This window comes from Saccopteryx leptura, chromosome 1 (genome assembly GCF_036850995.1).
Source record: "Saccopteryx leptura isolate mSacLep1 chromosome 1, mSacLep1_pri_phased_curated, whole genome shotgun sequence".
NCBI lineage: Eukaryota > Metazoa > Chordata > Mammalia > Chiroptera > Emballonuridae > Saccopteryx > Saccopteryx leptura.
In genome coordinates this window covers 62,762,792-62,786,957 of record NC_089503.1, presented here as the reverse complement: position 1 = coordinate 62,786,957, position 24,166 = coordinate 62,762,792, and the positions used below count along the sequence as shown (strand labels likewise).

The 24,166-nt window shown below is 41.6% G+C and overlaps 1 protein-coding gene across 2 annotated transcripts in view; it reads left to right on the top strand.

Moving 5' to 3' along the window:
• The window catches only part of PAK1 (p21 (RAC1) activated kinase 1), a 162,547-nt gene that overhangs the window by 34,453 nt on the left and 103,928 nt on the right, over positions 1-24,166 (top strand). The window contains exon 1 of one of the 2 annotated variants that reach the window (XM_066369347.1): positions 3,397-3,415. The exons of the other annotated variant lie outside the window; for it this stretch is intronic. The gene's annotated coding sequence lies outside the window, so the exon portion shown is untranslated. Of the gene's footprint in view, positions 1-3,396; positions 3,416-24,166 lie in introns of those variants that run through there. 2 annotated transcript variants of the gene reach the window in all.

Here is a 24,166-nt window from a genome sequence, read left to right as displayed (position 1 = left end):
TTTTAAAATGTTTCCTTCCATTCAGTAGGTTGCCTTTTCATTTTGTTGATGATTTCCTTTGCTCTGCAGAAGCTTTTAGTTTGAAGCAGTCCCACTTGTTTATTTTTGCTTTTGGAGTCAGATACAAAAAATTATTAAGATCGATGTTAAGGTGCTTGCTAACTATATTTTATTCTAGGATTTTTATTATTTTAGTTCTTACATTTAAGTCTTTAATTTATTTTGAGTTGACTTTGTGTGTCGTGTAAGGTAGTAGTCTAGTTTCGTTCTTTTGCATGTGGCTGTCCAGTTTTTTTCCAACACCATTTATTGAAGAGACTGTTCTTTCCACATTGTGTATTCTTGGATTCTTTGTCATAAATTAGTTTACCATATATACATAAATTCATTTCTGCACTCTCTGTTCCATTGCTCTGTGTCTATTTTTATACCAGTACCACACTGTTTTGATTACTTTAACTTTGTAATATAGTTTAAGTCAGGGACCACGATGGCTACAACTTTGTCCTTTTTTTCTTAAGATTGGTTTGGCTATTTGGGATCTTTTGTGATTCCATACAAATTTTGGGATTGTTCTCAAGGTAAACTTTTTATAACCCATGGGATCAAAAAGGAAAACATTATTCTCTCTAGAAGTTCATAACAGGAATTCACACCAACAATACAATGCTTTATAGAGTGTAGTGTTTCACTGGGAAAATAACACCTCATTCACTGTGGTATCTTGAGAAAAATTGAGATAATATGAGTGAAATAGTCTGCTGAAAATATGAACTGTTCTATTGTTTTTAGGCCTCATTCTACCTGCCTTGTCCCCCTCTGGGCTTCAGTTTCTCTGTCTGCACAATGAGGTGTTGGACTGAATGACTTCTATGGTTCCAGACAAGTCAGACATTTAGATAATGGTCTTGCAACTTTTCCATGCTCATTTCTTCTGTTAATGCAGTAACAGATGCCTCTGATGTTCGGCAGCCCCATTCCTCGTCTCTCTTTAAGCCCACTGCCTACTTTCCTTTAAAGTCTATGGTCTGCTTTAGTTTAGATTTCTTTTCTAGGCTGTTTCTCTGTGGGCTAGTGTTCCCTTTTGAGGTTGAATTGAATTATGTAACGCCTCAGGAAGTGGCAGAGGCACCTTCCTCAAACCTGGTTGCACCAAAAGCCCATCAAGTCAAGTTCTTTTCCCAAAGAGGAAGAGAAAGCCTAAGTTCCGTAGCCCGCAGATGAGAATTTCTTCCGTGCACTGTCAGGGCTAATTTCACCACTTTAAGAAGGAACATTCTCTTTTACATTCTGAACACCCCACTCTATGTATGATTTCTATCCCTGGGCCAGTTTTCGGTCACTCTTTTAATTTCTATTCACCTTCCTAAGATTGACCCTTTGGTCATTTAAATAAATTCAAGCTCTCCTCTATATTACCATTCTTCATAATCACAGTGGTTATTTTATTTCTGTTCTTCTCTAGTAAATATTTTTTAAAGAGTTTCTCGGGCCTGACCAGGCGGTGGCGCAGTAGATAGAGCATCGGACTGGGATGCAGAGGACCCAGGTTCAAGACCCTGAGGTCGCCAGCTTGAGCGCGGGCTCATCTGGTTTGAGCAAAAGCTCACCAGCTTGAACCCAAGGTTGCTGGCTCGAGCAAGGGGTTACTCAGTCTGCTGTGGCCCCATGGTCAAGGCACATATGAGAAAGCAATCAATGAACAACTGAGGTGTCGCAATGAAAACTGATGATTGATGCTTCTCATCTCTCTCCGTTCCTGTCTGTCTGTCCCTGTCTATCCCTCTCTCTGACTCTCTCTCTGTCCCTGTAAAAAAAAAAAAAAGTTCCTCAGATGATTACCTCTCTTTGTCTCTCATGTTGCCTTTCTGTCCACAAAAAATTCCTATGGGGAAGCTCTTCTTTATGCTAGTCTTCTGGTTCTGTGTAACCCATTCTTAAGTTTTCTCACTATTGCTTAAATAAGCTATACAATTTCTTTCATGTTTCCCTAACTTGTTTCTCATAGTTTTTCTTTCTTTTTTTTTCCTAGATGTTGTTTTCATCTGTTTGTTGTATTTCAAGGCCCAGTTAAGTAATTCTGTCTCTGATAATTTCCCTGACGTTCTTCTTTCCAAACAAACTTGTCATCCCCTTTTCAGTATTGTATGATGCTTTGCTCCAATGGCTATGACAGCTTTTACTGTTTTTTTTTCTACTGTATTGTATTATAATTATTTACTTATCTCTTCTGTCTTTCCCTAAACACTTCCTCAAAAATAATTAGCCCTCCCAAGGTTAGAAGATTCTAGTTTATATCAGGTGATCAATAAAAGCAGAAACTCACATTTACTGAGTGCCTTACTCTGTGCTTTATAGATACTCTCCCTTAGTCCTTCTAACAGATCTCTCATGTAGGCTTTATGCCATTTTACATATAAAGTAATTGAGGCCCAGCGAGATTAAGTGGTTTATTTATGATCTCATAGCTGGTAATGCAGAGGACTGGGATTCAAACCTGTTTGCTGACTCCAAAGCTTGAGCTGTGTTTAAAACTATTCTTTTGACTCTGAATTCAGTATTCTTTCTGTGTACATCAGAGAAACACAAATTGAGATGTGTTTAATTTAGTGATGGACAAGAGTTTAAATGGGAGTAGGGTGTGAATAGCTGTGGCATTCACAGAATTGTTGTGTATTAAGAACACAGAGTCATTATTGCTTTAATTGGTACTATACACAATCCTATAATTTGGTGTTTAGAAATGGATCTGTTTTAGCTGGTTAGCAGATGTAACAACACCTACCTTTAGGCATGTTCTGTTCTAAAAAGGGATGAAAGCTGCTTCTCTCACACTGTCACAAGGTGGATGAGCTCAGCTTTGACCTGAAACAATGTTAGTGCTTCTGAGAATTTTCACTTCCAAGCTTTGTCATATTTCTGTCAGGTGCTGGTAACCTACTTTTTCAGAGCTGCAGATCAGATCATGAAATATGGGGTCTACCCCAACTGTTTGAACAGCCTGAGCTCTCACCAGGGAGAGCCTAACCACAAAGGATTTCTTTTTTGGAGTTGCTAAAGGCGGCCAAAAGGTAGAACTTGGGAGACAACTCTGCCTCCTTGTTTTTGTGACTGGGTTATAGTGTCATCCTGTATATTCTCTTAAGTCAACTAATAGCAACTGTGTTATAGAAAGGTAACAAAAGTAAGAAGACCAGGGTTCAAGCTCTTGTTGGCCCTCTGTAATTTTGGGCAAGTGATTTATACTTCCTAGGCCTGTTCCTTTATGTATTTATTTTTAAAAAAGATTTTATTTATTCATTTTAGAGAGAAGAGAGAGAGAGAGAGAAGTAGGGAGGAGCAGGAAGCATCAACTCCCATCTGTGCCTTGACCAGACAAGCCCAGGGTTTTGAACTGGTGATCTCAGCATTCCAGGTTGATGCTTTATCCACTGCGCCACCACAGATCAGTCTTCTTTATGTGTTTTAATCCAGCAATTCTTTCCAGGGGATGTGACCCTGCTGCCCAGGAGCCATGCGAGGGGCTCCAAGTTACAGCTCCTTTGCCCTTCTTTTTCTTTTTTTTTTTTTGTATTTTTCTGAAGTTGGAAATGGGGAGGCAGGCAGACAGACTCCCGCATGTGCCCCACCGGGATTCACCCGGCACGCCCACCAGGGGGCGATGCTCTGCTCATCTGGGGCGTTGCTCTGTTGCGACCAGAGCCATTCTAGCACCTGAGGCAGAGGCCACAGAGCCATCCTCAGTGCCCGGGCCAACCCTGCTCCAATGGAGCCTTGGCTGCGGGAGGGGAAGAGAGAGAGAGGAAGGAGAGGGGGAGGGGTGGAGAAGCAGATGGGCGCCTCTCCTGTGTGCCCTGGCCAGGAATTGAACCCGGGACTCCTGCATGCCAGGCTGATGCTCTACAACTGAGCCAACCGGCCAGGGCCTGCCTTTATTTTTTTAAGTCACAAATTCTCTGTCACTATCTGTAGTCCAAAAGTCTGTTCAAAAGAGAATCAGGCTCTGCTTTCTCCAAAGGGACAGCAGCTCTGACATGAAGTCTCTCATTTGATGTTCCCTCACTCATTCTCATCCTTGTTGAGGTTTATACCTTTTTTATATTTTTACTGTCATTTTAGTGTGATTTTGGGAATCTGCCAAATTTAACTAGAAGCACACACTTCAGAGGAAGTTAAAGGAACAGAAAGTCAAGTTGTATTTGCATCTGAAGTTGCAAGAACTTCATCATGAGAGTAAATGAGGAGATAGACCTTTCCAGGATATGTCTTGGATTCACATTTTGGCTTCATCATCTACTAGGTGTGTGACCTTGGACAAATCACTTCCCAAAACCTCATTTTTGAGATTGAAATGTGTTTTGAAAAAGAGAGAAAAGATACATCAGAAATTATAATGGACTAAGAACCAAAACACAGCATTGCTTAAGCAGAGCTGGACCAAATCTTTCCCCCTTTTTGGGCCTCCCTAGAAAAGGAAGCTGGCCTGGGTGCCCTCTAAGCTTTCTCTGTCCTTACTAGTCTAAGGGGTCTGAGATTTTCCTGATTCTTGAACAGCGCCGGTCCTTTGATGCTAACTTCCAGTCTCTTGTTCAAGATGACTCAGGCCTAGGACGCAGACAAACAGAATTGACTGTTCTGCAGTGTGTGGGTATCTGCCTACCATACTGACCAGAGCATGATACTTGAAAGAGGAATTGCTGTGTGAAATCCATGGCTCTTAGACAACGCAGGGTAAGCAGGCAGCTGTTTAAAAATATTTTACCCATTTTTCTTTTCCTTCTGGGATTAAGAGAAGCCCGGGGTAAATGAGGTCTTAGCATGGGAAGCCTTTGCTCTTTGCAGTTATTGTCTCCTCTAGTAGGATAGAGGGACAGAATTAGTATAATATTCAGTGGCGAATGTGTATTAGAGAGTTGAACAAAATATTATCTAAGCAAGAAGGGGGAAGGGAGGTGAAGAGGCAATAAAGACTTCACAGAGGAGGTGACATTTGAGTGTGGAAGAATGAGCAGGAGTTCAGCAGTCTGCAAGTGTGTGGATGTCTTTTACCGTTGCTCCGCCCTTTCCCTGGGCTTCAGCACAACCTAGAGGACTCATTCTTTGGGAAGTCTTTGGAGCCTACTGGGAACTGAAAAGTCCTTTGCAAGTCTGAGTTACTGTTTTTCTGATATGGGCTTGGACTTCTCTTTATTTTAGTGGGAACATGGAGCAACAAGATACTTGGCAAGACTGTAGTTCTTTGTTTGAAGTTTGGATACTGTTAATAAATGTATGTCAGTTAAGCAGAACACTATGTCTGCCTTTATTTATTTATTTATTTATTTATTTATTTATTTATTTATTTTTGTGACAGAGACAGAGTCAGAGAGAGGGACAAATAGACAGGAAGGGAGAGATGAGAAGCATCAATTATTTGTTGCAGCTCCTTAGTTGTTCATTGATTGATTTCTCATATGTGCCTTGGGGAGGGGGGCAGCTACAGCAGGCCGAGTGATCCCTTGCTCGAGCCAGTGACCTTGGGTCCAAGCTGGTGAGCTCTTTTGCTTAAACCAGATGAGCCCGCACTCAAGCTGGTGACCTCGGGGTCTCGAACCTGGGTCCTCTGCATCCCAGTCTGACGCTCTATCTACTGTGCCACCACCTGGTCAGGCTATGTCTGCCTTTTTGAGAGCTTCCTGAGAGAGAACGGTTTGGTATCTTCACTTGTCATCCTAGGCAGGCAAGGGTATTCAAGGTACCTTCATATTTAATTCTCCTAAAGTATTTCACTAATATATTACCTTTTGGACTAAAAGTTGGCTCTCTCTTTTGACTTTGCTACTCTTTGTTTTTTGATTGTTGGGAATCTGAACTCTTTAGTAAGTATGGGCCAGAACAGCCTGGCATAGAAAGAACGAGTAAATCATTTTTATTGCATGAACAGCAAATATTATGGTATTTATTATATGCTACATACTGTGGTAGACTGTAAGTGTACAAAATGAGTAAGATCCAGTTCCTCTCTTGGGGAAGCTCATTGACTAGTGGCAAAGAAAGAGAAAATAAAGCTTGGGTAACTGTTGAGTGCGTGTACACTATGAATTTTGATAAGCACTGGGAATGAATGAAAGTCTCAACCTTTGATGTATTTCTAGCCTGTTGAGGGGTGGGTAGATAGGAGCCCTGTTAACCGATAACTAATACAACAGACAAGGCAGAATGTGCCATTTCCTGAAAAAGAGAGAAAAATTGTATTGCATGAATTAAAGAAGATATTATTTCAGAATTATACTATATGGCCTATAACCTCTCTCCCAGTCCTTAACAGTTCATGAATCTATAATTTTGGTTATGAATCTATTGTTTATGATTACCAGAGACTATGTGGTATGATCTATATAAAAAGCTCATGAAGAAGAATGTTGATTTTAAAATAGCTAACTCCAGTATGACAGTTATAGAAATAGGAAAAGTGATTTTCTGGTTATCAAATTCTAAAATAACAACAGTGGTTTTTGAACAAGTTCCAGAAAGTGATCAAGTGAACAGATGTTTCCTAAATGCTTTTTCTGAGAGGTCGGTCTTTCCCTAAGAGTGGTCGGTGACTTAGAGCAAGTGTAAGATGGCATTCCTGTCCTTGAGAGGCTTTGATGTCATTAGGAATGTAAGCTGCATATGCTAAAAAATTGAACAGTTCCACCAAATAAACTGGGTACAAACTTGAAGAGTTTAGGGAAAGGTGGGCGATTAGTTCCCCAGGGCTGCTGTAACAATGCCACAAACTGGTTGGCTTACGACAGTTTTACAGCCTCACAGTTCTAGAGGCCAAAGCCCAAAATCAGGGTCAGCTGCACCAGACTTCCTCTGAAGACACAGGGGAGGCCTGAGCCAGGCCTCTCTTGCCCCTGGCAGCTTCAGGTGTTCCTTGGCTTGTAGGTAGATGGACATCTTCTCCCTGTGTTTCTTCACAGTCTTACCTCAGTGTTTGTCTCTTGTGTTTGAATCCCCCCACTTTATAAAAATTTATTGTGTTTACATAGATTCTAGTATTGCCCTGATTGCATCCCCCCTCCCCCATATTCCCCTCAACATATGCCTTGCCCCTCTCCCAACTGCTCCCTCCCCCCTTCCCTTCAGGTTTGATTCCTTTCCTCAGTTCACATTGTTCCTTGGATTCCTCATATGAGTGAGGTCATATGATATTTTTCTTTCTCTGCCTGGCTTATTTCACTTAACATAATAGTTTCCAGGTCTATCCATGTTGTCGCAAAAGGTAATATTTCCTTCTTTTTCATGGCCCCATAGTATTTCTCATTGTATATATGTACCAACAGGCTTTTTAATCCATTTGTCCATTGTATGGACACTTGGCTGTTTCCAGATCTTCGCTATTGTGTAACAAATGCTGCCATAAACATGGGGGTGCATTTCTTTTTTTGAATCAGTGATATGGTGTTCTTGGGATATATTCCTAAAAGTGGGATGGCTGGGTCAAAAGGAAGTTTCATTTTTAATTTTTTGAGGAATCTCCATACTCTTTTCCACAGTGGCTGCACCAGTCTGCACTCCCACCAGCAGTGCAGGAGGGTCCCCTTTTCTCCACATCCTCGCCAGCACTTATTCTGTGTTGTTTTGTTGATGAGCGCCATTCTGACAGGTGTGAGGTGGTATCTCCTGGTGGTTTTAATTTGCATTTCTATAATGATTGGTGTTGTTGAACATTTTTTCATCTATCTATTGGCCATCTGTATGACCTCTTTGGAGAAGTGTCTATTTTTTTTGCCCATTTTTTGATTGAATTGTTTGTCTTCCTGGTGTTGAGTTTTACAAGTTCTTTATACATTTTGGTTATTAATGCCTTATCAGACATATTGTCGAATATGTTCTCCCATTGTGTGGTTTGTCTTTTTATTCTATTCATATTGTCTTTAGCGGTATAAAAGCCTTTTAGTTTGATATAGTCCCATTTGTTTATCTTGTCTTTTATTTCACTTGCCCATGGAGATAAATCAGCAAATATATTGCTCCGAGAGATGTTGGAGAGCTTACTGCCTATGTTTTCTTCTAAGATGCTTATGGTTTCACGCCTTACATTTAAGTCTTTTATCCATTTTGAGTTTATTTTTGTGACTGGTGTAAGTTCGTGGTCTAGTTTCATTTTTTTGCAGGTAGCTGTCCAATTTTCCCAACATCATTTGTTAAAGAGACTGTCTTTACTCCATCGTAAGCTCTTACCTCCTTTTTTAAATATCAATTTCCATAAAGGTGTGTGTTTATTTCTGGGTTCTCTGTTCTGTTCCATTGATCTATATGCCTGTTCTTATGCCAGTACCAAGCTGTTTTGATTACATTGGCCTTGTAGTATAACTTGATATCAGGAAGTGTGATACCTCCCACTTTATTCTTCTTTTTCAGGATTGCTGAGGCTATTTGTGTTCTCTTTTGGTTCCATATAAATTTTTGGAATATGTGTTCTATATCTTTGAAGTATGTCATTGGTATTGCATTGATTTGTAAGTTGCTTTGGGTAGTATACACATTTTGATGATGTTTATTCTTCCTAACCATGAGCAGGGTATATGCTTTCATTTTTTTGTATTTTCCTTGATTTCTTTTATCAATGTTTTATAATTTTTTGAGTACAAGTCTTTAAACTCCTTGGTTAAATTTACTCCTAGGTACTTTATTTTTTTTTTGTTGCAATAGTGAAGAGGATTGTTTCCTTAATTTCTCTTTCTGACAGTTCATTGTTGGTGTATAAAAATGCCTCTGATTTCTGAGTATTAATATTATACCCTGCCACCTTGCTGAATTCATTTATCAGGTTCAGTAGTTTTTTGACTGAGACTTTATGGTTTTCTATATATAGTATTATATCATCTGCAAATAATGTTTTATTTCTTCTTTTCCAATTTGGATGCCTTTTATTTCTTCTTCTTGTCTGATTGCTGTGGCTAGGACTTCCAGAACTATGTTGAATAATAGTGGTGAAAGGGGGCACCCCTGTCTTGTTTCTGATCTTAGAGGAATTGCTTTTAATTTTTGCCCATTAATTATGATTTTGGCTGTGGTTTTTCATAGATGGCCTTTATCATGTTGAGGTATGTTCCCTGTATTCCCACTTTGCTCAGAGTTTTGATCATGAATGGGTGCTGAATTTTATCAAATGCTTTTTCTGCATCTATTGAAATTATCATGTGGTTTTTCTCCTTCCTTTTGTTTCTGTGATGAATCACATTAATTGATTTATGAATATTGTACCATCCTTGCCTTCCCAGAATAAATCCCACTTGATCATGATGTATGATTTTTTTTCATGTATTACTGGATCTGGTTTGCTAATATTTTGTTGAGGATATTAGCATCTAAATTCATCAGGGAAATTGTCCTGTAATTTTCTTTCTTTGTGTTGTCTTTGCCTGGTTTTGGAATCAGAATTACGCTCTCCTCATAAAAGGAGCTTGGAAGTCTTCCTTCCTCTTGAATTTTTTGAAATAGTTTGAGAAGGATAGGAGTTAGTTCTTTGAACCTTTGGTAGAATTCACCAGTGAAGCCATCTGGCCCAAGGCTTTTGTTTGTTGGGAGTTTTTTGATAACTGTTTTGATCTCATTTGTTGTAATCGGTCTGTTTAGGTTTTCTGATTCTTCCAGATTGATTTTTGGAAGATTATATGTTTCAAGGAATTTGTCCATTTCACCTAGGTTGTTTAATTTTTTGGCATACAGTTCTTCATAGTATTTTCTTATAATATTTTGTATTTCTGTTATGTCAGTTGTTATTTCTCCACTCTCATTTCTAATTTTATTTGAGTCTTCTCTCTTTTTTTCTTGTTGAGTTTGGTTAACAGTTCATCGATCTTGTTTACCCTTTCAAAGAACCAGCTCTTGGTTTCATTGATCCTCTGTATTGTTTCTTTAACTTCTATGTCATTTATTTCTGCTCTGAATTCATAAATAAATTATTTCCTTCCTTCTACTATCTCTGGGCTTTACTTGCTGTTCTTTTTCTAGTTCTTTTAGATGCAGGGTTAGGTTGTTTATTTGAGCTTTTTCTAGCTTTTTAAGGTATGCCTGTAGTGCTATGAACTTCCCTCTCAGTACTGCTTTTACTGTGTCCCATAAATTTTGAGTTGTATGCTCATTATCATTCGTTTCTAGGAATTTTCTAATTTTTTCTTTGATCTCATTGTTAACCCATTCGTTATTTAATATCATGCTATTTACTTTCCATGTGTTTGAGTATTTTTCAGTTTTTCTGTTGTAGTTGATTTCTAGTTTTAGGCCATTGTGATCAGAGAAAATGCTTGATATGATTTGTCTTCTTTTTTTAAAAAATTAATTTTAATGGGGTGACATTGATAAATCAGGGTACATATGTTCAGAGAAAACATCTCTAGGTTATTTTGACATTTGATTATGCTGCATTCCCATCACCCAAAGTCCAATTGTCTTCCGTCACCTTCTAACTGGTTTTCTTTGTGCCCCTCCCCTCCCCCAACCCCACCCCTCTCCTCCCCCCACCCCGTAACCCCCACACTCTTGTCCATGTCTCTGAGTCTCATTTTTATGTCCCACCTATGTATGGAATAATATAGTTCTTAGTTTCTTCTGATTTACTTATTTGGCTCAGTATAATGTTATCAAGGTCCATCCATGTTGTTGTGAATGATCCGATGTCATTATTTCTTATGGCTGAGTAGTATTCCATAGTATATATGTACCAAAGCTTTTTAATCCACTCGTCCACTGATGGACACTTGGGCTGTTTCCAGATCTTCGCTATTGTGAACAATGCTGCCATAAACATGGGGGTGCATTTCTTCTTTTCAAACAGTGCTATGGTGTTCTTGGGTTATATTCCTAACAGTGGGGATAGCTGGGTCAAAAGGAAGTTCGCTTTTTAATTTTTTGAGGAATCTCCATACTGTTTTCCACAGTGGCTGCACCAGTCTGCATTTCCACCAGCAGTGCAGGAGGGTTCCCTTTTCTCCACATCCTAGCCAGCACTTATTCTGTGTTGTTTTGTTGATGAGCGCCATTCTGACTGGTGTGAGATGATATCTCATTGTGGTTTTAATTTGCATTTCTCTAATGATTAGTGATGTTGAGCATTTTTTCATCTGCCTGTTGGCCATCTGTATGTTCTTAAATTTGTTGATACCTCTTTTGGGCCCTAACATGTGGTCTATTCTAGAGAATGTACCATGAGCACTTGAAAAGAATGTATATTCTGCTGCTTTAGTGTGAAAGGTTCTGAAGATATCTATTAAATCCAGTTGATCTAGTGTGTCCGTTAAGTCTGCTGTTTGTCAATTTTCTTTCTTGTGGATCTATCTAATAATGTTATTGGGGTATTGAAATCCTCTACTATTATAGTATTGCTATTGGTCTCGCCCTTTTTATCTATCAAAGTCTGCTTTATATATTTAGTTGCTCCTATATTAGGTGCGTAGATATTTATAATGGATACATCTTCCTGTTGGATTTCTCTTTTAATCATTTTGTAGTGACCTTCTTTATTTTACTATAGCCTTTGTTTTAAAGTCTATTTTGTTTGATATAAGTATTGCTACCCCAGCTTTTTTTTTTCATTTTCATTTGCATGAAATATTTTTTTCATCCTTTTACCTTTAATCTGTGTGTATCTTTTGTTTTGAGATGTGTCTCTTGTAGACAACATATGTATGGGTCCTGTTTTCTTATCCATGCAACTACCCTATGTCTTTTGATTGGGTCATTTAACCCATTTACATTTAAAGTTATTATTGATATATACTTGTTTATTGCCATTTTATTCATTAAAGCTATTTTCCTCTTTTACTATATTCTTTCCCCCCTTTGTTCTGTTTACAACAGGCCCCTTAACATTTCTTGCAGCATTGGTTTGGTTGTAACGAATTCTTTGAGTTTTTTTTGTCTGGGAAGCTTTTTATTCTCCTTCAATTTTAAACAATAGCCTTGCTGGATAAAGTAGTCTTGGTTGTAGGCTCTTGTTCTGCATTACTTTGAATATTTCTGGCCATTCCCTCTGGCCTCAAGTGTTTCTGTTGAGAAGTTGGATGTCATCCTTTTGGAGGCTCCTTTATAGGTGATAGTCATTTTTTCTCTAGCAGATTTTAATATTTTCTCTTTATCTCTTACCTTTGGTATTTTAATTATGATGTGTCTTGGTGTGTATTTCTTTGGGTTTTCTCTTTAATGGAATTCTCTGTGCTTCTTGAACTTGTGTGACTTTTTCCTGCATCAATTTAGGGAAGTTTTCAGCTATGATTTGATCGAGCAAGGTTTCTATCCCTTGTTCTTTCTCTTCTTCAGGGACCCCTATGATACGGATGTTATTTCTCTTTATGTTGTCACAGAGCTCTCTTAGAGTTTCCTCAGACTTTTTCAGTCTCTTTTCTTTTTGCTGCTCTGCTTACATGCCTTCGTTTATCTTGTCCTCTACCTTGCTGATTTGGTTCTCAGCTTCATCCATCCTACTTTTAATTTCTTCCATTGTGGTCTTCATTTTTGATATTGTATTTGTCATTTCAGACTGATTCTTTTTTATGATTTCAATGTCCTTTTTTATATTTGCTATCTCTTTATTTAGGTGCTCGTTATGTCCATCTCTTGCTGTTCTAAGATCTTTGAGCATCCTAACAATCATTATTTTAAACTCTGCATCCGGTAATTTGTTTATATTTGACTTATTGAAGTCCTTTTCTGGGTATTTCTCTTGATTCATTTGGGTTGCATTTCTCTGCCTTCCCATTCTGTCTGTGTAGAAGAAGGGTGTGGCCACAGGAGTCTAATGGATGTGGCCTTTGTGTTTCCTAGGTGTGGTCTGTCTGCAGGCTTACCACCCCCTCTGCTGCTGCCTCAAGCATTTGGGTATGGGCGTTGCAGGCGCTGGCCAGCTGCAGCAGTCACTGCGGTTTTCACCTCTCCTCCATGGGCGGGGCTGTGTTCACGTGCCCAGGCTACAAGCCCTGGCAGGCCTTGCTGAAGCGATGGGGCTGCTATCTGCGTGGGGGCCTCAAGCCTTGGCACTGTGGGCGGGTTTGCACAACCTATGCTCACTCACAGGTCTCCTCTCATCCAGTTTTTGCCCCACCCCTGCAGGTGGGGCTGTGCTCCTGATGGCCGCAAGACCTGGCTCCAGGGGTGGGGCTGCGCACCCTTGCTCAGCCGCAGGTCTCTGCCTATTCCCTGGCTTTCGCCCAGCCACCGATGGCAGGGCTATGTGTCCCTGCTCAGCTGCAGCTCTATACTGGTTCTTGGTTTTGCCCAGCTTTCACCTTGCCCCTGTGAGCAGGATTGCAGGCGGGACTACTCTTACTCACCTGGCCTACAGCCGGGTCAGACCGCTTTTGTGGGCCCCTCCTGCCCCCACCAGGTGGTACTGAGCTCACGCTGGCCTCAGTCGTGTCTGGCCTGGCTTCCGCCCCTGCCAAGGGGACCACGGTTCTCCGTCCTGCTGCTGCCCGTCCTCCAGCAAGCCCTTAGCCATGTGGGTAGGGGTGCTGCAGCTCAGACCCTAGCACTCAATACTATATTCCTGAAGGCTCCTTTCTTCTAAGCGACTGTGCTCTGAGTGCTGCAGGAGAGCTTGTTTGGCTGGTGTCCTGCTTCCCTTTGCTGGTATTGCTGGTTCCAGGGGAAATATTCACTTTAGATTTGGGGAGTGACTCAACCCAGGGGTTAGAGTGACTGTCCCTCAAGGTGTTCATCCCTGTGCCTCCTAGATTACTCTCTCTTTTTGCTACTCTGGTTCTCTCATCTCTTCCTGTCCCCCAGGGTCCCATGTAAGTGGTTGTGAAAGGTTTTCTGCGTGATCCCTTTAAGAAGAATCCTGGGTCTGAGAAATCTCTCTTTTTCACAAACAGTATCCTGGCTTGTTTTGCAGCTAAATACTGTCCATATGCCTCTTCTAGTCTCTGGGACTGCAGGCTGGGGCTTTGGTCTTGGGACCCAGGACATTCCCTTCTCTGCTAAACTCGCTTCCTGCCACACGAGTCCCTCTAGGCTGCGGTTCACACCCAGGAGCTGGGCAGCCCTCTCCGCATTTCCACTTTTCCTACCAGTCTTAATGTGGCTTCTTCAGTGTTCCTTTGTTACAGAGTCCTCTTAGTTTAGTCCAAAGTTGGTTTTTCCAGATGATGGTTCTTAAAATTAAGTTGTAATCCACTTTGGTTCTGGGAGGTGGAAGTTGTTATGTCTCCTACTCCATCACCATCTTGCCGCCTCCCAAATTTCCCCATATTATAACTACACCAGTGAGATTGGATTAGGGCCCACCCTAATGACTTCATTTTAACTTAATTGCCTCTGTAAGACCCTATTTCCAAAAACAGTCACATTCTGAAGTACTGGGGTTAGGACTTTGGGTTATCTCTTTTTGGGAGGTACAATTCAAACCCATAACAGTGAACTTGATGGTTTAAGGAAAGAACTTGCTCAGGTAATATTTAAATTAGCAGAGGAAAGTGGAGATATTGTGAGATAAGTTGTAATATTCAAACCCTCATAAGAGGGCACTCCAGATAAATTCATTCTGATGGAGCTAAAGAGTTCTTAGAACCCCAAGTGGGGTTAGGGGAGATGTTTGGAGAAAAAATGTTACTTCAGTATTTTCCTTAGTTTTTGTTTAAAGTATACTATTGTGGACAGCTTTTCTTTTACGATATGCAATGTTACTGCCTCATGCCACATATCCTGTTCTTAACCCTTAAGATGTTGATTTCATGGTGCATAAGAATTTATTCTTAGGTAACAAATTAAATTATTTATACTTACATAGTCATTTATAATAATAGAAGAGATTTTGCTTTGTAAATGTGATGAGTTTACCAAAAAATAGATGAATGACACTCAGGGAATTTTGTATTAGGAAGTTAGGGTAGATCATGCTATTTCTTAATCTGTGGCTGCTGGGGTTAAAGCAGCTGTTCTCAAGTTTGGCCACTCCTAGAAAGCTTAAAAATATGTAGATACTCAGGTCTCACCCTGGACCAAATAAATTAAATTTAGGGGTAGGAGCAGGTATAGAGCCCAAGCCCAAACATGTGTTTTTTAAAAAGGTCTCCAGTTTGCATACCTGTTTGTAGCTCACTGGGTTAGCGGAATAAGAAAAAAACTGGATGCTTGTCCTTGCTGTGACCATTGGGCATTCCCTAAACTTTTGAGTCTCAGGTACCTCTGGGGATACAGAAATTTAGGTATATTATCTCTTGCATGTACCAGGTAAGTTAATAACCATAGGCAAGTCACTGAAATTTTTTTTTTTTTTTTTTCATTTTTCTGAAGCTGGAAACAGGGAGAGACAGTCAGACAGACTCCCGCATGCGCCCGACCGGGATCCACCCGGCACGCCCACCAGGGGGCGACGCTCTGCCCACCAGGGGGCGACGCTCTGCCCATCCTGGGCGTCGCCATATTGCGACCAGAGCCACTCTAGCGCCTGGGGCAGAGGCCACAGAGCCATCCCCAGCGCCCGGGCCATCTTTGCTCCAATGGAGCCTCGGCTGCGGGAGGGGAAGAGAGAGACAGAGAGGAAAGCGCGGCGGAGGGGTGGAGAAGCAAATGGGCGCTTCTCCTGTATGCCCTGGCCAGGAATCGAACCCGGGTCCTCCGCACGCTAGGCCGACGCTCTACCGCTGAGCCAACCGGCCAGGGCCTGAAATTGTTTTTGAGTCTTAGTTTTCTTATTCATAGATTGGAGATAATTAAAACTACTTTCCAGGGTTGCTGTGAAAATCAAATATTTGCAGGTACTTCAGAAGGCTTTGTAGATTCCAAAGTACTATATAAATGGGAGGGTTTAAAATCTTTCTTTTTCACTGACTGATAACTTGCCCAAGGTGCAACTGACTGCTTTGAGCCCTAGGTAGGCCCAGAATCCGTACCTCCTGAATCTTTGAATTTCCCCATTAACTTGAAAAGTGATGTTTTACTTCTTTTTTCTTTCTTTCTTTCTTTTTTTTCCAGTTCTCTTGGTTATATTGTGCCTGAATGCTTTCTGTGTTGGATACTTTCAAGGCTCCTTGATGTAGTGAACAGCACATTGGTTCAGGGGGGAGAACATGGTCTTTATTGTTGCATGGATATGAGGTTCTATCCTGGCTCTAATACTAACTAAATCATTTTAGCCAAAGTTTTAGTTTCCCTGTGTGTTAAATGAGAAAAGAATATGAAAGCACTGAGCACTTTGCTTGGTATGTCAAGCACTGCTGATTGTTGCTTATTGTTATTATGAGAAGCAGCGATAGAGGGGGATGCTTGTAATAGATCAGTGGTATATTAGAGACCTTTCCATTGACTTCATTGAGCAGAGTCATCTTTCAGTGGCTGTTCGGAGTAGGCTTGGTTGGGTACCTTCCAGAGTCTTTATTATAACAATTTTAATTTGTATAGTTCTATACTGTTTTAAAGATACCTTTATGAACTATTCTCATTTAATCCTTACAATAATCTGCAAGGAAAATGTCTTTATATATTCAACAAGAAAACCACAGCTAAGAGAGATGAAGTGACTTGCAACTAATCAGCTTATGAATAAGTAATGGAGATAGTTATTGTTTAAGGAAAAGCTGCAACCCTTTGAGGCCTTGGGTTTTGTTTCAGCCAGACTTTTGGTTTCTTAAAGGGCTTGCTGATGTAAACCCAAGAAACCTTAGTTTCATAGTTGTGTCAGTTTTCTATTGGTGCATAAATACATTGCCTGCAAAACTTAATAGCTTTAAAAAATTTAACATTTATTATCTCACATAATTTCTGAGGGTCAGGAATCATAGAATGGCTAGGCTAAGTGGTTCTAGTTCAGAGTCTCTAAGGAGGTTTCCATCAAGCGGTTGCTCAGGGCTAGTCTTCAGGAGTGAAATGTTCCCTTTTATGTTCACTCATCTGGTTGCCAGTCCATGTTGGTTTCTTTCTGGCCATGACCAAAGTCTTCACTTCCTTGCTGCATGGCCTCTCCAAAGGGCAGCTCACAACATGGCAGCTGGCTTTCCCAAAATGAGTGATCTGGGAGAGAAGAGACCAAAACAGAAGCTGCAGTGTCTTTTATGATCTAACCTCAGAAATGACATATTGTTACTTCTGCTGTATTCTTTTGCTCATACAGAGTGGTCTTCTACCAGATGGGAGAGTGTATATAAGGGTGCAAATACCAGGAGGTAGGGATCATTGGGTACTGTCTTAGAGGCTGGCTACCACAATTGTAGAGAAACTTTGGGGTTCAGGATATACACATCATTTATTAAGGAGTTAACCTTAATACATGGGTTGAGATTCTATTTCATAGTCCAGGCATGGTGGATACCAGAATTCCCTTATGCCTTTGGGGGATGGTTTTTCAGGATGTGGCGAGCAGGGAATTCTTCAAAAGTCTCCTGTGCCTCATTTATCTATTGTCAATTTTTGAGCCTGTTTTTTTTCTTTTTGTTGTTTTTTTTTTGTTTGTTTTTTTACAGAGACAGAGAGAGAGTCTGAGAGAGGGATAGATAGGGACAGACAGACAGGAATGGAGAGAGATGAGAAGCATCAATCATTAGTTTTTCATTGCGACACCTTAGTTGTTCATTGATTGCTTTCTCATATGTGCCTTGACCATGGGCCCTCAGCAGACCAAGTAACCCCTTGCTCAAGCCAGTGACCTTGGGTCCAAGCTGGTGAGCTTTGCTCAAACCAGATGAGCCCATGCTCAAGCTGGCGACCTCGGGGTCTCAAACCTGGGTCTTCAGCATCCCAGTCCGACGCTCTATCCACTGCGCCACTGCCTGGTCAGGCTGTGCCTGTTTTTATAGTCAGAGACACTCTACTGAGGGGTTGGGAGCATGAGAGAATTTCTTTGCCATTGGATGTTATATGGTGAAATTGTCCTTGAAAGTCTATTTTGATTCTTTTGCCTGCAGAGAAAGTAAGCTGAAGAAACTGTACATACCTCCAGCACTTGGTGCTTTTAGCTTCCCCCCTTTTTTTAGAGAGAGAGGCAGGAAGGGAGAGAGATGAGCAGCATCAATGTGTAGTTGTGGCATCTTAGTTTGCTGATTGCTTTCTTATATGTGCCTTGACCGGGGGCTCCAGCTGAGTCAGTGACCCCTTGCTCAAGGCAGCAACCTTGGGCTTAAGCCATTGACCATGTGGTCATATCTATGATCCTATGCTCAAGCCGGCCACCCTGAACTGTAGCTGGTGAACCCATGCTCAAGCCCGTGACCCTGGGATTTCAAACCAGGGACCTCAGTATCACAGGTCAGTGCTGTATCCATTGCGTCACCACCAGTCAGGCTAAAAACCCTTTCACATTTATTTCCATGTGATCATCTCAAAGTAGCACAGCAGTGTGAGGAGATGGGCAATTGACTGCCTTGTAAGTAAGTATATCTTGAATTTGAGTTTCAGCTTTAGCACTGACTGTGTGATTTTGACTAAGTCATGGGCTCTTTCTTGACCTCAGTTTCCTTAAGTATAACACAGAGGTGTTAAAGTAGAATCTTAGGTTTTCTTTTTCTTTTTTCTTTAATTTATTGGGTGACATTGGTTAATAAAATTATATAGCTTTCAGGTGTACAATTCTCTAACACATCATCTGTACACTGCATTGTGTGTTTACCCCAAGTCAGGTCTTTTTCCATCACTGTTTACCCCACCTTTTACCCTCTTCTACCCTCAGGGTTTTGAAGTGCCATCTCACAGTTTAGTGGGATGAGATCAGGGGGTGGGAAGAGGCTGAGAAAGCGAAACTTCCCCACTTCCCTCTCAGCCAGAGTAGCTCTCTACTTTTTATCTGTTTAAATATTGGTGTTTGTGTAAGATTTGATTGAGAAAAAAAATTGATAGGTTTTAAAAACTTGGAAACCACTGGATTGAGTGATCTCAAAGAATTCTTCTGTGTAAAGAAAGAAGTTGGTTTTTCCGATGCCATTGGGCAAGCAATAGCCTAGGAAGTGCTGGAGTACTCTACATTTCTACAGGCAGTAACAGCAGAGCAGGGGGCCTACTTGTCTCCTAAGAAACCGAGACTTCTCTATCACCTTTTCCTTTTTTGATTTATTTTTTTCCAGTGTTGGGATAGATGGACATTTGTTGCTGTTGACTGCATCTCCCATCTCTAAAGTGGTGTAGCTTATTCAGGAGTCGGGATCCAGGTATGGAGGGGTGAGTGCCTGCCTTGGAGAGGCAGAGGTCATAGAACAGGGATCCTGGGAGAGGAGGAGGCGGGGGGCATCAGCAGCAGGTCAGAAGGGCTTGTCTTCTAAATGGACTTTGGCCTTCTTTGTATTTTTTAAATATAAACGTACTTTCCTTGGCTATTAATGGTTCCAAGGCCATCAGTCTTTTGGGGATTAATGGAGTGGGTAGAGGTGGGAGGAATTCAGCTGAATTTTGCTTTCAAACAGCTTGGGAGGGCTCTTCTCTTTTGGTGGCTCTGACATTTTTTGTTACTTCCCTGTTGGCTGTAGAAAGCAGATCTTTGCCAGCTGATTGAAGCTAACCTGTAGCCATCTTTTCCCTACTCTCTGTTCTCTTACTTTCCAAGTCAAATATTCTTTTTGGAGTAGAAGCCCGGAGATGAATATTTAGTGGAAGGAGGACTGGAAGTGCCAGCTCTCCTATTTGCCTGAGTGAAACTGGGCAAATTTCTTAATCTTTTTTTTTTTGTTTCTTTACAGAGACAGAGAGAGAGTCAGAGAGAGGAATAGGTAGGGACAGACAGACAGGAACAGAGAGAGATGAGAAGCATCAATCATTAGTTTTTTGTTGCAACACCTTAGTTGTTCATTGATTGCTTTCTCATATGTGCCTTGACCATGGGCCTTCAGCAGACCGAGTAACCCCTTGCTCAAGCCAGCGACCTTGGATCCAAGCTGGTGAGCTTTGCTCAAACCAGATGAGCCCATGCTCAAGCTGGCGACCTCGGGGTCTCAAACCTGGGTTCTCCACATCCCAGTCCAATGCTCTATCCACTATGCCACCACTTGGTCAGGCTGGGCAAATTTCTTAATTTTTTTTCTTTATATGTAAAATGGGATTGCTGTGAAGTTTAAAGGAGATAAGCATGTACAATACTGTGCCTGACCCCTAATTCATACTTATTAGGTGCTAAGTATTTACGTTATTATTTTGTACTTATATTTTTGAGAATTTAGGATAGATGCTAAATAAATTATAAGAATACTATTTTATATTAAAATAGCAAAATCAATATTGAAATAAATTATACAGGTTATCTTATCTTATATATTTATTTTAGAGTTGGCATATTTTTTTTTTTTGTATTTTTCTGAAGTTGGAAACGGGGAGGCAGTCAGACAGACTCCCGCATGCGCCCAACTGGGATCTACCCGGCATGCCCACCAGGGGGTGATGCTCTGCCCATCTGGGGCATTGCTCTGTTGCAACCAGAGCCATTCTAGTGCCTGAGGCAGAGGCCATAGAGCCATCCTCAGCGCCCGGGCCAACTTTGCTCCAAAGGAGCCTTGGCTGCAGGAGGGGAAGAGAGAATCAGAGAGAAAGGAGAGGGGAGGGGTGGAGAAGCAGATGGGCGCTTCTCCTGTGTGCCCTGGCCGGGAATTGAACTCAGGACTCCTGCACGCCAGGCTGACGCTCTACCACTGAGCCAACCGGCCAGGGCCCTAGAGTTGGCATATTTTGTAATTGGAATTGCTCAGGCTCAGAGTAAAGAAGCGAGTGGCCTCAGGTCATCCAGTGGAGACAGTAGGGACTTGGTTTCTAATGCTTCATTCTCCAGTGACAGGAATGTCTTAGTCTAGACTGGGTGGCTGGGCCTGGATTAACTCTCTGTACTAGGTTCCTGATTTTTTGTTTTGAGGGTCCTTAATCTGTGTGCCCAGAGAGACCAGTGGCCATCTTGAGTTTGGGTGTTGCTGAGTAGAGTCAATCTGGTAACTTCTTACTCTCCTGAGAAGTATTCACTGGTTTAGACCTGGGCCATTGCAGATATACTTGGTGGTTCTTCCCTTAACACATTTACCCCTCTTTCCCTGTTCTAAAAATGAATCCTGAAAAGAGCAGGCAAATAGAGACACGCCATGAAGTCTCTGGGAGTGAGTGTCGTAGTGTGCTAGGATGGAACTATGGGAAGGAGGAAGGAAGGAGAACAGGAAATACCAGAAAATTCCTTGGCTATTTTTTCCCCCTCCAAAATCTGCTTAAGGCTATTTGTTTTGTTGTTGTGTGAAGAGAGAATCACTGAATTTTAGGGCAGAAGTGTCCCTTTAAGGGCATCAAACAGCTTTTATTCCATGTTTGAATCCCTTCTGCAAAGTTCCTGCCAGTGTTTCTCCAGTATCTGCTTGCATACTCCGTATGGAGAATTCTCTGTTGCTAGAGGCAGTCATTTTCCTGGTTTGACTTTGACTCTTAAAACTAAAATCTGTTCCTTAGTGGCTTCTAACCACTGGCCCCTCATGTGTGGAAAGTTAGGCTGTGGCAGATGAAATGGTGTATGCCAGGCCATTGGGTATGCACCTTCCATCCCACTTCCAGCCAGGGGTTCAGGCAGACAGTCCCAGGATCTCCATTCTTGAGCCTCAGATCCATCCTCATGTCTTTGTGGGTGAGTGGTTTTTATTAAAATTATTCATTCTTTTTCATGGACTTGATGAAATTATTAGGATCATTAGGAATTACTATGATTAGAATGTTTTATCACTAGAAAAAAAACATACTGATCATATGGTGTTTTTTTTTTGTTTTTTTTTTTGTATTTTTCTGAAGCTGGAAACGGGTAGAGACAGTCAGACAGACTCCCGCATGCGCCCGACCAGGATCCACCCGGCACGCCCACCAGGGGCGACGCTCTGCCCCTCCGGGGCGTCGCTCTGCCGCGACCAGAGCCACTCTAGCGCCTGGGGCAGAGGCCAAGGAGCCATCCCCAGCGCCCGGGCCATCTTTGCTCCAATGGAGCCTTGGCTGCGGGAGGGGAAGAGAGAGACAGAGAGGAAGGAGGGGGGGGGGTGGAGAAGCAAATGGGCGCTTCTCCTGTGTGCCCTGGCCGGGAATCGAACCTGGGTCCCCCGCACGCCAGGCCGACGCTCTACCGCTGAGCCAACCGGCCAGGGCCCATATGGTGTGTTTTTATCGTCATTTTAAAGGCGAGTAATTGAGCTGCAGAGAGGTAAAGACATCTGCCCAAAGCAACATGAAAACTCTGTGACAGAACTAGGTTCAGGACCCTGGTCTCCTGGTAGCCAGTCCCGATGTCTTTCTAGAGATAGCTCTTCTAACGAAGTTGTTACCAAACTTAAATTTTTTTTTTCTTAAGTGCCATGTGGCCTGTGTTCCTTGAGGTTTCTATTAGGAGAGACAGCTATCGGTTAAAAATTACATAGATTTCCATCTAAAAATATCATGCTGTTTTATCTCAAAATATCATTTTGTTTTCAACATCACAAGAGAAGGTACAGGGTTCCATCCACAAATATTTATAGTACATCTATAGAAGCTTATGCACCCAAATCTTGAAAATTCCTATTTCAGGATATAACTCAGAAATCTTCACTTTTGTGAAATTTCCTGACAGCTCCCTTTACCCACCCCCACCCCTCATGGAAATGTTCCTCATTATAGAACCTCTCATGCTGCACAGCACTATGGTGTGGTGAAAAGAATATGGATATTGGATTTAAACAGGCAGACCTGCATTGGATCTTGACTCAGGTTAGCCCCGGTAAGAAAGGACCCTGGGTAAGGCACATGGGAAGAGTTCTTAGCCTCTGGTCTAGAGTCCAGACTGCAGTTCCAGAGGGCAGGTCCTTGAGAAGGTAGGCAACTGGGAATGTGGGGAGAAAGGTCAGTCCTATGTCTGGCTTCTGATGATGCTAGAAAGGACAGACAGGTTGTTTCCAAACCTGGGAAGGAAAGAGGGAGAGAGAAAAGGGAGAGGGCAGAAAGGAAGGGGAGAAGGGAAAGAGAAAATGCTTATAAGGTATCTGAGTTAGCTGTGGAAGTAGCACTAGTCTGATAGGTGACCTGGGTTCCAATTCTGACTTTCCTATTGACTCTCTTCTTTTGTAAACTACTTGCCCTTTTAGGCCTTGGTAAAGTAAGGGGCTTGCTAAAACCTGTTTTAGGTCTAACACTTTTATATCTACTTAATAAAGTCTAGACGAGACATCCAAATAAAATACTCTAGGAGTTCAGAGGCGGATGAAGAGAGAACGTCTGTTTGATTTGCTCGGTTCATACAGGAGGTTCTCACCCTCGGGGCCGTTGATATTTTGGATTGTATACTTTAGGAGGCTGCTCTGTGCATTGTAGAGTGTTTAGTAGCATCCTTGTCCTTTACCCACTGGATGCCAGTAGCATCTCCCTACCCCCCCCCCCCCCCATGTGGCAATCAAAAATGTCTTCAGACATTTTTGTTCCCTGGGTGACAAAATCAACCCTAATTGAGAATCTGTGGTCTATAAACATGCAAATTGTAAGGACAGCTAAAATTAATTAAAAATACTAACATTTTCATACGTTTATAGCACTTACTATATGCCAGAACTGTTTTAAGTCTTTAAATATATTAGTTTATTTAATCCCCAAAATAATCGTATGGGTTAGGTGCTGTTACTGTCCATGTTTTACTGATGAGGAAACTGAGGGGGAAAAGGTTAGTGAATTAATAGTGGCTAATGTTTTCATGAATTGCTACGTGTCAAGGACTCTGCTAAATACCTTTCCTATCTGTTATCTCATTTAATCCTCACAGTCACTCTGCGAGGTAGGTATACATATTATCGCTGTTTTACAGGTAGGGACGCTGTAGTGTGCCTAACCGTGTACTGAGCACTGTGGGCACACTGGAGTACTGTAGATTAGTTTCCAGGGTACTTTTTCCTATTTAATCTTACTTACTGTGAAGTAGGTAGCATTATGGGTAGCTCTTGCTTTTCGAGTTTGCTGTACACCACTTTGCTTTTATGAAAGACCTACATTAGTGCCTTTTTTTTTAATGCTAACCGAAAGAAGTCTGAAGAGAATTTTCTTTTTTATGAAAAAGGCAAAAAGCAAAAGAGCATTGTTCTGCATTCGCTTTGCAGTGAGTTGTTCTAGAGGCAGCAGAGCTCACCCCAAGCAGCGAGAGTGGCATCGCCCAGTTCCTTGGTGCTGGGACTGCACTTAGCAGCTCTGCATCGAGCCGCCTTGGCTTTGAACTGGGTCTCTGAACATGTGTGCTTTATCTTGATTT